We start from the raw sequence: 13,603 nt of genomic DNA on the forward strand, positions 1-13,603 counted from the left end.
CTTCAGATGTTAACAAAACCCAAGCTGTTCCTAGGTCGTACTGCCTTTAAATCTTTCTAAACTGAATGTATTCCCTTACAGCAGTCTCAGCTCTTGGGAGGCACTCCTTTCCCGACTGCTGCTTTGGGTGGCCCAGTGTTCTTGGGAACACAGGGCACAGAAATCAGGTGAAATTATTTCATTATCTTCCTATCCTAGTTGTGAAAGCTTTTATATACCTGGAAAATATTCAGAAATGTGCAACAAGGCTAATCAAGGGTATAGAATAGCATCCGTAGGAGGCACAGCTCCATAGACTGTGATTCCTCAGCCTGGAGAGAGGTGACTGCGGGACGAAATGATAGCAGTCACTGAAATCGTGAGTCGCATGAAGAAGTCACCCAGAGGTGATTTGCTCACTGGCTCTGGTTCTTCAAACAGGAGAAGGTGGTTCTTTGCACAGAATGTTATTAGTCTGCAGAGATCTTTGCTGCAGAATGTTGTGGATGCTGAAGGTTTACATAAATTTAAAAAAAATAAACTGGACAAAGTCATGGAAGGAAAAAAAAACCAACCTAACAGCTATTGAATAACAAACCTCACTTCTGTCATGGGAAATCTCTGCAAACTGTCAGGCTCTGGGAGAGCGTTCTGGAGAGGCATTGCTGCAAGCCTTGTGCTGTCCTGGCAGTCTTCCCTGCGCCTCTGTTGCTGGACAGGGTAGCTTTGCTCTGACCTCCTATAGGCATTTGATGTTATGTTCCTATGCTTCTCTTCCCCATCACCTTTTTCTAAAACTCACAGATTTAGTGTTACAATTAAGTTCTGCACTGAATATATTTTTGCTTTGAGAAGCGCCCAAACAATTCTTTGTGAAAGCGCCTTCTGGCTGCCTGTTCAGCATTCTGAAAAGGACAAACCTTTAGATCAGCTGGCAAGTCATATAAATAGTAAGTATATGGTTCTCAGAATTGAAGTTTCCCTGGGAAGCCTGAATCTCTAGTTCTGTAACGGCTTGGTTATCAAACAGATGATTTACATCTTATTAGGTACTTCCATCTGTTGATAGAAAAATGCTCTATTGTGTAATGTTCCTTTTGCTCCTGATTCAGTTCTCACCGTTTCCAGAAGTGCTTTTGGGCCTGCAGACCAGCCTGTTTAATGAGCTCAGAGCCAGTGGCACTTTGGGGTGCTCAGTCTGGTGGGCGAGCAGGGAAGGCCAGCAGCGAGGGCCTCGGCAGCGCTGCCCCTGGGCCCCTGCCAGCAGGCTCCTGGCTGCATGCCCTAAGGACAGCCTCTGCCCGCGGCTCTGCCCGCGGCTGCGGCTCCCGAGCACCCCCCCGGGGCTCGGTGCACGCTGGGCTTGCTGCCGCCCTCTTCTGAGAATGTATTTTTCCAAGCTTGGATGCAAATCTCAGTCGCTGCTTTTTCAGTATTTGACCAAAGCATTTGACCAAAGTTTGTTCGCTTTTGGTCAAGCTTGTTCGAGGGACAGATTCTGTCCTTACTGCAGTTGCAGGGGAGCTTTGCGGTCCAGTTGCCCGCAGGTGTTCAAACCTGCAGCCGCCAGAGGAGAAGGACAGTGCCTGCAAACCGCCGTGCGCTTCCCTGTTGCTCTCCTTTTGTGTCCGATCCACTTTGCCAGTCTGTTTGTGGACTGCTCTGCTTCTGGAGGATGAACTGAAAAACTAGCTGTGCCAATAGTAATACATTTGTTTGTTGATACAAATTCGCATCTCCAAAGAACGCCGAGAACTTTAATTACTCCAAAGTATCCCAGAATGCATTGCTTCGTAGCAGTCACTGGGAATATATTATCCTTACATGTAAAACAAAGAACCTGGAGACTGTATTCAACAGGCAAGCAAAACAGGGAATATTTTAATCAGCAAAATGAGGGGAGAGTGTTGAGATGAGCGAAGAGAGGAGGGAAATACTGGGCTCAATGCCTGATTCCTAATCCCTAAACTGTCTTACTATAGTATTGTGAAAGCCAGGAGGAATAAACCTAATACCACAGCTTCTTGCCATCAAAACACTATGTATTAGTACAGTACTGCTAAGGTAATTAACCAAATCAGACTCAGTCCAGTGCTGAAAAGGATTTCTTCCCCTAGGGATAGGCAGATGTCTCAATCTAATTATACAAGTTATTTAATCAGTACCAGAGGTTGGGTATCTAATGAAAATACTACCTAATGTGGGGGAAAGAAGTTGTAGCTCTGAAGCAGTGCAAGCAGAGGAGGGATACAAGCTTTCAAACCGGTGCAGTTCATGATGTTCTTGTGCCTTATTTCTATACATGACTTTAAGTGAGATCTCAGGATAGGAATTTGAAAAAAAAAAATCACTTGTGAAAAGAACACATTCTAGCAAAAGTGTGTTTCACTGCCTGGTGTGGAAAGAAAACTCTCCTCTAAACGTCACCAGTGCTTCACCCACCCAGTGCTGACAGAGGAGCAAACAGCTGTGTTTTGTCTGAGGAAGCTGATAGCTCTCCATGTTACTGTTTTGTTAGCCTTGCTTCACCTAGGTAGGAACCGTAGCAGATGCCTGAAACCTGCCAGTGGTTCTCTGTGTGCGTAGCTGGCGGTGGGCGTGCAGCTGTTAACAACTGGAAAGCACACGCTCTGCGGGCTTGCAGGGGGGGTGCTCACTGTGTCCTCAGGATGGGAAGGGCCCCTGAACCTATGATTCTTGTCATATATAGGTGTCTGAAAAGCAAGTGGCGAATCACTCCCACTGGAAAGGCTGTGGTGTTATCACAGGAGCCAGCGCGTGGGCTTACTGAACAGTCCCAGGATGGGGCACATGCATGCTGCAGCCCCGAGAGGACAGAGGAGCTGAATTCCTTGAATTATAATGGAAACCCAGGTACTCCTGACAGTTGTCAGTAGCTTAGCTGCATGCGAGGACCTCTCCCACGGGCTTGGAGGTAGCTGCTCGCAGGTGGAGCCACGCAGTCTCCGCGGAGGGGCACAGGGCTCCGGGCTGGACCACCCCTCTGTGCTGGCAGTGCTCACCCCAGGCTCCTGCCCGTCTCTCTCGTTTTAGCGTGTGCCATAGATGAGGGGCTTCTCTCCTGGTTCCTCCCCGACAGCTTTGTCTGCATGTGCCCCGCTGCAGCCCAGTTCCCAGTGCTGGCCACGGCACGCCGCTCCTCTGGCCTTGCCAGCCCGCTCCGTGTTGGGCCAGGCTCCCTTTTGGCCAGCAGGGCTGTGTTGCCTGGTGATGCGCTTCTGGCTGTCCCACCTCGACAAGCTGCTGGAGCTGCACGCACCCATGGGGGAGTCGGGCGGGAGCGCCGGCCCCGGCTGCTCTAACTGGCTTCTGGCTGTGTGCGTGCATGCGTTGCCGGTAATGCCGAGTCGTCCCGAGCGGTCGCTGACGGGCAAGGAGTTAAAATGTACAGCTGCGCGGCCAACCAGTCGCTGCCTTGGAAGCTTCGTGACTGGAAGAGTGCGGGCAGCACCCACAAAGTTAGGGTTCTGCCCTTTTTTTACCTCCCCTTCTTTCTCCCTCACCTCTACCGGCCCGTTTCGGCAGACTTGGTCCCAGTAGCCTGCGGGCGGGCGTGGGGAGGCTCCTGCTCCGCACCCCAGCGCTGAGCACTCGCAGGCTGCTCTCGGACAGGCAAGAGCCCGGCCGCTCCCCCTCGCTGGGGTCCCCCGGCGCCACCCTCAACCAGAGGCTCCCAGCCTTTGCAGGACCGCAGGGTCACGCAGGTGCCCAGCAATCCACGCCTGTGCGCGTCTGCACCCACGACACACCCCAGCCTTGCTGCCACCGGGTTGTGTGGGCATGAGTCCCCCCGAGCGCGAGCAACGGAGCCCGTGCAGCTCCAGGCTGGGGACTCGTGGCAGACATTGCCCTCTCCCAGAGGGAAAGGGAGAAAAGAGGAACACCACATGCAGCACAGCCACGTATTTTACTTTCAGTTAAGTGAAAGTCGGGAAAGATCCGAAAGGCTTTGGGTTTGCTGGCCACCTGATCTTGTCAGGTTACGCTTGGTTTTCTGCTGCTACCTGCAAAGTTGTCCTTCTGCCCTTCTGATGCATTAAGAGTTTAAAGTAATAGCTTATGATCATTTGATTAAGTGAGGACAGAGGGAAAATGCTATTCAGCTGAAGATTTTCTTCAGTTATTTAAACTGACATCAATTTTTCTTGTTTAGTTTCAATGAATCTTAACCTGGTATTTCTTCCAGTTTAAATGAGCATGTGTGTTTTCTCTGCTGTGTATACGTATGAAGTGACATGCACATCTAGGAAAAAGAGGCAGTCTTCACACACGTTCTTCGTTCTGAAGCATAGGGCATCTGTTTGTAACAGCTGAACTGAAGAAATATGGCATTTCTGAACATGTAGTTGTAGACAAATGGGTTGTGATATGCTGTGAGACTGAAAGAAAGAGGGGAGGATTTAAAGTGCATAGTCCACTTGAGTTTACACAGGTATCAATTCCATTCTTTAAGAATCTGCTTCAGAGACATGTTTGCAAAGCGTGGTTTCTCTTTGTTTGTGTAGAAATCTGCACACAAAAACTCCTGTGCAAAAACGGTCTGCTTTTCTACTCGCACTTACAAATGGCAAAACTACAAATTGAGCACGGATCGGGGGTGGTGCATGTTAAATTTTCTTCTGAGAGCTTAAAGCTGTGCAGAAACAGCTGAAGCTGAGGTGAGGCACTGCACCCATTGAAAATCTGAGCCTGGGTATTAAACGACTCCGCTGCGAGGTAGTGTTCAGCTAGGGGATTTAAACAATGCTGAACTGCCAAACCACAGTACCCCGAAAGAGAATTTTACTAGACAGTAGGAAAGGGATTGACAAATGAAGTAATAAAGATGAAATGTGACGTCTGTTTAACCTATTTTTCTTCACTTCCATACTTTGTTATGTATTCTGACTTCTTTAACCAATCTCTTATTGCGAACTCTTCTCTATTTTATGTACACCTTGAACGGCTGGAACACTGCCAGAGGCTCGCAGGCTCTCCCCTCCCCAGTCCACTGCCCTTTCCCGGGGAAGGACAGATGTGCGCATCGGCAGACAAACCTGCATCTGAGCATTTCCTTGCTGTGACCGCCTCTGCAGACCACCGGAGCGGTACCACCTCTGCGGACTACAGTGAGAGTAAAGCAAGCCGCCTGCGCTGCTGCTAAGAATTCTCCTGATGAGGTTCTAGGAAACATTGACCCAGTTAAGTGGGACTGGGAAGAAAGTGTTCAGAGCAGTAGCAAGAAGAGGTGACACATCATTGCACCATGACTCGAGAGAAAGACCGGATCCTGAGGGCCCGTTGACTGCAGTGGGAGTTTGTTGGCCCACAGTGCAGCTAAACAACATACAAGAAATACAAGCTGTGGCACAGATCAGAGCTCAGGTGAGACAGTCCTGTAGCCAGTCTGAGAAGAGCTGGGCCCTTGCCAGTGAGCTACTTGCAACACAAGGAACAAAGAGAAATTTGACTTTGAACTACGCTGTCCTATATCCAGAAGACCAGTTGCATTTTTGTATGCTGTATAAATAATACACTTCTTTTATCACCTCGTACCTATTCCACACCAAATACCTAAGCAATCTGCCTGTGAATAAGAGACCAGCTGCTTATGCATTGTAGAGTGTGTGGCATTATGGCATCAGAACCCCTGCAAAGACATGTCTGTAGCGTGGCAGCAGATGATGGCATTTAACTTGTTCTTGTTAACTTGATCCACTCCTGCCTTGTCAGCTGCGCGGTCCAGTATGACACAGGCAGCCTGCATTCAGTCCTCTGACTTCTTTGAAACACAAAAGCTTATGAAAAGGAGATTGAGGGACAGTTCTCTAAGATTTGCCCGCTTAAAACCAGCCTTGTAGAGCTGTGACTTAGCCCCTGCTTGTGAAGTCTTCTCTTCTAGAAGCAAAATTGTAAGTGTTGGGAATGATCTGAAGTCTGTCGTTTCAGATGTGATGATCACTCTTTGAAAATCCGATCAATTAAAGTTCAGCTTGGAAGGCAAAAGGCTCAGGGTTCTTCTTTATAGGGAGCAGCAGAATGAATGTTTAAGATAAGAGAGAGGAGCAAGGTTTTGATGGTGACTACAATGTATGGCCACTGGGAGGATGGACATTCAGTCCGTTGTCACTGGGACCAGCAGAAATCGTTCTCTGCAGACAATGCATCACCCCAAGGCAGGTGCTGATGGGGAAGAGGGACGGCGTTCAGAGGGACAGCCCTCCTGGCAGTGGCACTGAGTGTGGCCGTGCTCCAGGCTGGAAGAAGACATGGAATTAATGCCTCCTCCCATCCAAGTCTGTGGAGAGCTTTTTACTGGCGTCAGTGGCAACAGGATCAGAGTAGAGTCTTAAGGCTCTTCCCCTGGAGCTTAGAGGAGTTTAATGGAATAAAGTCTAAGTTGTAATTAATTGGCTTCTGCTTCTCCTGCAGGAAAGAGTTAATGAAGGCAAAGCTTGTCTGGCCAAGGGGCTGGTGCGGCTCCAGTAGAGCTATGACTCACAGATGGAACATCCTGCCAAAGCACCGAGCAGGCTCCTCATCCTCAGCTCCTCCTATCCCAACAGGAATAGTGCGAACTGGTCCAGCGTCGTGGCTGGAGAGGTTTGTCCCTTACAGCACCTGCTCTTCCCACTCGGTTCAATACTATTTGTTTGCACAGGAAATCACTGCCTGCCAGATAAGACCTTACACATCTACCTGTATTATGTTGTTTCTAATTTGCGGACCCCACGGTAATCCCATAACAGCTCTCCACAGGACCGACGGAAGGGGGGGTTGACAGAATAATTTAAATGAGTAAGGAAATGGCCAAAGGGAGGACAGAAACAGATAGGCTGCTGGGAAGCAACACACAGGGAGAAGTTACTGGGTGAGTTGGTCAAAGATGAGTCTTGGAACGGACCGGGTTTGGTATTTTAATTGTTGTACTTGGCTCAAAACAAGGAGCGCAGAAATGAAATTCATTGGTGGCATCATCCTTACAGAACAGCCCTTGCTCAGTGACATGCTGTCCCAGGCGTGATCCTCTACCCAAATTGCTCTCTGCTTCCCTCTCTCCGGAGAGAGTGAGGCCAGCAAAGAGCCCCCAGCAGCGTGGCGTCTCTGCTGCTGAGTTTCAGCCGGTACTGCCAGTCATTGGTGATGCGAGAGCACCGCGAGCGGCGCGGCTCCGAGTGCCGGGCGCGGGCGGGGAGAAGCAGAGGTGGGTCGTCTGAAGGCTGGTGCCTGATTGCTGTTCTCCAGAAGCATGTGACCACCTGAGAAGTGAATTCCATTAAAAATGGATGTTTTCCTGTCTTCTGAACTCATCCTCTGCCTCGGTTATCTAAACAGGGCCGATGACAAGTCACAAAAATTGCAAAAATTATGATAGAGTGACAGTGCAGGCAGAAGATAGGGAGGGCTTTTGGTCTTGACGATGAGCTGAATTATACCACTTTGAATCCAGACTAGCAAAGCATAAATATATGGATTAGCACCAGTATAACAGATCAAAACCTGAGCTGGAGAGTTTAAACAAGGCATAATTTGTAGTAACAACAAAATTACAGGGATTCACCCCTTCACCTCCCAACCCTCACACCTCAGCCTTGCCACAAAGAAAATTTCTGCCTCCCTGTTCTTCTACATCTGTATATTTTTCAAAACATCCTATTTTGGGTAGCCAGCCTAGGAAGCGTGGCCTGTCAGTATTGAAGGACAAGCTCTGGAACTGTATATCGTTAGAGTAATCAACGTGGAGTGGGGAGAATAAAGGAACACACATGTCCAACACCAAATCTGTTTCGAAAATGAAAAAATGAACCATCCTCAGTGCAATTTCCCTTTCTCAGCAATGGGGCTTGCGGGTTGCTAATCTCACTGTAATCACTGCTGGCTGACTCTGAGGGACAAGCACATGAGAGCTCCTGAGCTTGACCAGCTCCAGGTGTGGTGATTCCTGAGAGCCTGTTACTCACTGCACTTGGTGAAATAACGGCTGCTTCTCCTCCATGTTCGAGTTGATGTTAGATTGACAAGATCAAGTGACGGCACAACCGTAGACACCTTTATCTGCTGTATGCATAATCTTTCTCGCTGAACCCCCGCCAAACTCATCCCCAGGTCTTATCTTCTCTAAACTGAGTATTTATTCATGTGGTTGTTTTATGTAAACTGCAAAGAGCCTCATTAAATGGAAACCTTCACTCCAAAGCTCCATTATTAAGGTGGAACAGAGCTCGGAATGCACAGAGCAAAATTACCAATCTTTTGTGTTATTTTGGGAAGAAATGCTGAGGGCATCTGATGCAGTCCGGTGCTGAGCCCTTCTGTTAGCTCTGACCTCGCTCAGGGAACAAGTCTGGCTTTAAGGGGAAGAGCTTTACTGGCTGTTACACAGGAGAGAGTTCCCTAGGGCTGAGGAGAGCAGACCCCTGCTGAAAGAGAAGCTGAGGGCACGCTGGACCCTGCCCTACCCCAGCACAGCAGAAAAATCCTGTTTGGCTTCTGGAGAAGCACTGGGCCAGGTGGGAAGGCGGCTTGGGCGCGCAGCTGCGCACCGGCTGTCGCCCCCGTTGTTCCTTGGCCCTGGGCGCCTGCAGCACCTTTGGAGCTGCCTGACAACCCAAGAGCTTCGGGAGAGGATGAGATTTTGCAGGCAAAACACCTCATCACTTGAATGCTGGCATTCACTGAAGGTAAATACCAACATTTCTGTGATTCCATGTTCTTATTTATGTTATAAATAAGAGTTTGAAATGAGAGGCACACACACGGTTAAGAACATACAGGCAGTGAAGACATTTCTCTGAGGCTGGAAATTAATTCTGCAGTATTTTCCCTTTCTTAGTTTGACTGATTCCAATATATACTTTACCCAGCCATCAGAACTGCAAAACTGGTGCTTCACCAGCAAGAGTCGTAGCATTTTGTTCCTAAACAATGGACAGTTGCTAAACAGGATAAAATTAAAGAAGGTAACAAATCGGCATCCAAAATTTGCATTTCTTCTGGAGAATCAGCTTCTCAGGGACAGCTTGTTTTCCACAGTAAAGGACAGCTTTTTTTAATTCAAACCCTTCGGTGACATTAACATGCTTGGTGCAGATCTATACCCTGTCATACTTCTTATCTCAAGGACAGCACCTCCGACAGCAAAAAGCCGCATCCATCACATGGGAATATTAGCAAGTGTCCGGTCATCTTGAGTGCGAACAACACGCATGACCCGCTGGCTTCGAGCCAAGTCGGCCGCTTTCTGAAGCTGCTACGTACGTCCCCAAAACATTAGTACAGGCTATTTGTTTTGCTATAGTAGTGGGCACGCATGATTAACCAATATTGTAGTTGTGAAAAAGGCTAGGAAAGCTGAGCGTGACTCGGTGCATCGGCACGCTGCGGTATCACGCACCTGCTCAAAATCAGGCTGAGCCGCTGGTAGAGCCGTGCGCGTGCACAAACACTGTTGGGGTGGACGGGGGGGTGTGAGGAAGGCGAGTACGTCATCCCCACTGCCTTCTCTGTGTTAAGCTTAAAGATTTTGGTGCGTGTCTGTGGATATGTGTATGTGTACATTTTGCTTCCCTTTGTTTTCTTTGGTACTTTTAATCCCCTGGGGCATATCTCTGAGCTGAAGAACTTTAGAGCTGATATAGCTTTTTAAAGTGGGGATTATGTAAATGCATATTATGGGGCTTTCATAAATAGGGATTATTTGTCGAATACATTTGAGTACTTCCTTTGGAGCCATTAAGGTCTGTTGTGTAAATAGGAATTTAGTGACTGCCTAATCTAGATTTCATTGATTCAATAAAAGATCACAACAGAATTTTTTTGCATGCATTTTGGCCTTGTGAGAACATATTTCTGGACAGTTTTCAAATAATTACAGGATCGTATACGACTGAAGCTAATCATGGTGAGCGTACCTCACACATCTGCATTAACTGTTCCCCACAATTCATTCTCTATTTCTCTTCCTCCCTATTTTTATGGTTAAGATCACTGTTGTCCCAGCCACTAACTTGCTAATTGTCACTCACTAAATTAAGAATTCTGCACGTTTAGATGAGCAAAGCAAAAAGATTTTACCAAAAGATACAGCCATCCAAGAAGTTGTAAAAATTTATTATCCATGCTCTAGTCCTAGGTGAAGAACATTTGACAAAATGCTAAAAATTTGGGGAAATGCTGCCTCTCCTCAGGGGACTTTCATGCTTACAGTTTACTCTGAGCAGACTTGACGTTTGGCCTCCTCTCAGCTGACAGATAATGCTGGCATCTTTCCTGGTGGCAGAAATGGTGCAAGGCCACTGAGCCAATATTCGATGAGGTTGTTTCAAGCGGTGTCTGAGACGAGACCTCGTCATTAAGAGCAGCTGGCCTCACTCGGTGCTGAGCTGCAGGAGACCCAGATCCAAGGCACAGTTCCCCCCGACCAGGGGAGCTGCAGAATTCCATGGCTGCTCCCCCCCGGTGACCCCCGGGTGTTACCGTAGCCCGCAGAGGAAACAGCAGCTCCCCTTCCCACGAGCACCCACCGCGTTGCTTGGCGCTGGATGACTCCTGAAGAAGCGAGCTTAATCCTGCTCAAAGAGAGACTGTGGCCGAAAAGGACTTTCTCTCTTGATTGAAGATTGTCAGGGCAACCATGGCCACGTTTTCCCATATGGGTGGCTTCCAGGGCACACAGTTGCAGGGTGAGAGCCTCTGCCATAACTGTTGTTTGGCACCTGCCATATCTCCTGGACCCAAAGCTCACAGAACCCAGTTTGTCCTCTTTTCTCAAATTGATTTTTGTCTTCTGTGTGGGAGTCTTGTTGACCTAGAGGTAGAAGCATCAATATCTTCATTGTTTTGCCTTAGAAAAGATAGCAGTCCTAACCCCAGGCCAGGTTAAAGCCCCTGCAACACATCTGAATTCACTGGGTCAGACAGGATTTGTCCCCCAAGTGAGGACATGACATTGTGTGCTCACTTCACGGGGTGCTAGTAGATATGTCATTCTGCAGTGTAACTCCAGAAGAGCCTTCTGGTCTGTACCAGTGTGGCAGAGGAAGCTGGTGCTGTTCACCCCCAGTAAATCTGGAGCCTGGAGGGGCTCCTCCCCTCCAAGCCCCTCCAGGCTCCAGCGCATGGGTTCTCCTACTGCACCTGATGGCACTGCGGCATCAAGCGTTGCAGAGCCTTTTGGCATTGCACACAGGAGCTGAATCTAAACTGGGAGGGGAGTGGAACTGGCATGCCTGTACATCCAGCAGAAACTGATGGGGAGGATTCCTCCAGCTCCTTCAAGACAGGCTTCCAGCCGTGACGTCCTGACACGACACGGCCCCTTGTCGCAGCCCATCCCCAAGCAAGAGCAAGCCTGAGCGTCCCTGTTCCCCGGACCCGGTCAGGGGAGCACAGCAGGGGCTGCAGAGCCAGCTTCCCCCTTGCCGCGTGCAGCCGTTCAGGCTCCGCTTCCCTACGTGCCGAGCTTGCCTCGTTATTTCAGTCCTCCCACCAGCCTCATATCCAGCTGCATTAGGCAGGTTTTGCTGCTGTCACAGTCACACAGAGAATGAATCATATCGAACATTGCCCATGGAGTTGTTTATTCCTTGAAGAGGGAACGGACTGCATGCCAATATTCCTGGTAAGGCATAATGAAGGAACTAGCTTTTGCTAGGAAACCTGGATGCCCTCCTACAGGGATTTGCTGGATGATGTGGATCTGGAAAAGCTATGTAAAAATAACAACATATATAATAAAAATAATTTTTAAAGAGCAAAGTCACTTTCAACATACTGAAATATTGACTGGGTCTTTCAAACAGCACACCTCCTCAGTAGCTGACCTCAGTGGGGACGGACACCAGGAACACAAATATGCATGTCCAGCTTTTGAAGTTAGCGCTGATATGGACCTATCTTAACTCTTTCGGTCCACTTCACTTAGGGTCAGCCCTCTCCTTTGCTTTTACCGCCTTCACATTGTTTTACAGAAGAGATGCTTTGCCACCTGGCTCTCACTTCTGGAGTTGGAGTTGCCGAGGAAGGTGTTAAATGGGAATTTCTCATCTTCCTCAGTTCTTTGCTGTTTCCAGTCGTTAAATTCAACTTCTATTAAGCAAAACAAGCCCAGAGCACAGGCTGTGCACAATGCCTTGGCTTGAAAAGATCGTTTGAGCAGCACAGACCAATACTACTGTGTAAATAGGCTGTGATGGGGACCTAAGTTATCACACACAATGTGTTTTCTCCTTCAGTGACTTCTGAAATACATAAACAGATAAAAGTTTGAAACACGATCCAGTCCTCAGCCTTTGGAAATGATTCATTTCTATTAATGATTAATTACTGATTTACACACAGCTTATTTTGCATAAAGTTAGAGCTGGGCACATTTATTCATTGTGATTCCCTTAAAAAAGGATATAAATATCAAAAGCAATTGGCTACCAAAAATTTGAATATTATGGCACTGCATCATGGAGAGTTGACATGAATATGAGTCTAGGTCAGAAAAAAATATACAGAAAATGCTTAACCAAGTATGATATTTTACAGCATGTCACTGAATCATCTGAAAGGGTTACATTCATTACAAACGCATGCAGTATTTGCAAAGGATTCCTCAGGAAAAAAAAAAGAGACCATTATTCTCCTAATGAAATATGCTCCATGATCTATGAAACCCATCTCTCCTGCAAAGTCCAGCCTCTTTCTAGGGCTGTATACCTGAAAAGAGATACTGGGTTCAGTGAAAGGAACCAATTACACATCGTTCCACAGCCAAAAATGGACATGTTCAGTCCCAAACTTGCCAGTTTTGGCAAGGACAGCGCAAAACCGAGCCTGCCAGCAGCAAGGTATGTCACTCTTGTAGCTGTTCTTTCTGTGATTCAGCAAAACAAGGGCCAGCAGCTCCCCGGTGCCCTGACGTGATGCCTGAGCCCTTGCAATGGGCAGGCACCTATCCTGCTGCTGGCGGCTTGGCCCTCGGCTGCCGAAGGGCAGGAGCTGGGTTGGGTGTTGTCACCCCACCTGCTGCAAGCCTGGAGGAGACAGACCTTTCCAGCCTGGCACGATCCCACCCAACCAGCAGCTCCAGGGGCTGGGCAAAGTGGGAGAGGGGTCCGGTGGGCGCCAGATGGGCGCGATCACAGGGTGGGCACCTCAGTGGGCGTGGGCAGCACCTTCACCCTTGCACCCCATGGCACCAGGAGCTTGATTCACCACAGCCTGCAGGGCCCTCACCGCGCTGGCACGAGGTGGGGAGTGCAAGCAGGGGTTTGCTCTGGGCAGCGCGCTGTGCTGCAGACTCGCTCGCGTGACGTGTTGGGGCAGCCCTGCTCGGTCCCCCCGAGCCCAGACACCAGCTCTCCTGGCTCCATCGTCCCAGCGCGCAGGGCTGGAGTCACCTGAGTTAGGTCAGGGTTTGGTGCACCAGAATGGCAAAGTGCCCTCAATGCAGAGGGAAGGGGTGTAGCACACCTTCTCAGGAAAAGCCTTGCAGACGGCAGCACTTAATGTCCTTAACAGCGGAGAGCCACCCTGCCCAGGCGCCTCCTCTCTACGGGGAGAGCGCAGGGCATCTGTGTGCGGCCATTGACATGTTACACTCGTACACATATTGATCCGACGGTTCATTGTTCAC

At 48.8% G+C, this 13,603-nt stretch overlaps 1 long non-coding RNA gene across 1 annotated transcript in view; it reads left to right on the forward strand.

The window, feature by feature from the left end:
- The window catches only part of LOC135316756 (uncharacterized), a 319,880-nt gene extending 310,025 nt beyond the window's left edge, over positions 1-9,855 (forward strand). The window contains exons 11-13 of the long non-coding RNA XR_010376008.1: positions 784-929; positions 2,690-2,853; positions 4,961-9,855. This is a non-coding gene — a long non-coding RNA (uncharacterized LOC135316756). The remainder of the gene's footprint in view (positions 1-783; positions 930-2,689; positions 2,854-4,960) is intronic.
- Positions 9,856-13,603: the final 3,748 nt, after the last annotated feature.

The sequence above is a fragment of the Phalacrocorax carbo genome, chromosome 22 (genome assembly GCF_963921805.1).
Source record: "Phalacrocorax carbo chromosome 22, bPhaCar2.1, whole genome shotgun sequence".
In the NCBI taxonomy this organism is placed as follows: Eukaryota; Metazoa; Chordata; class Aves; order Suliformes; family Phalacrocoracidae; genus Phalacrocorax; species Phalacrocorax carbo.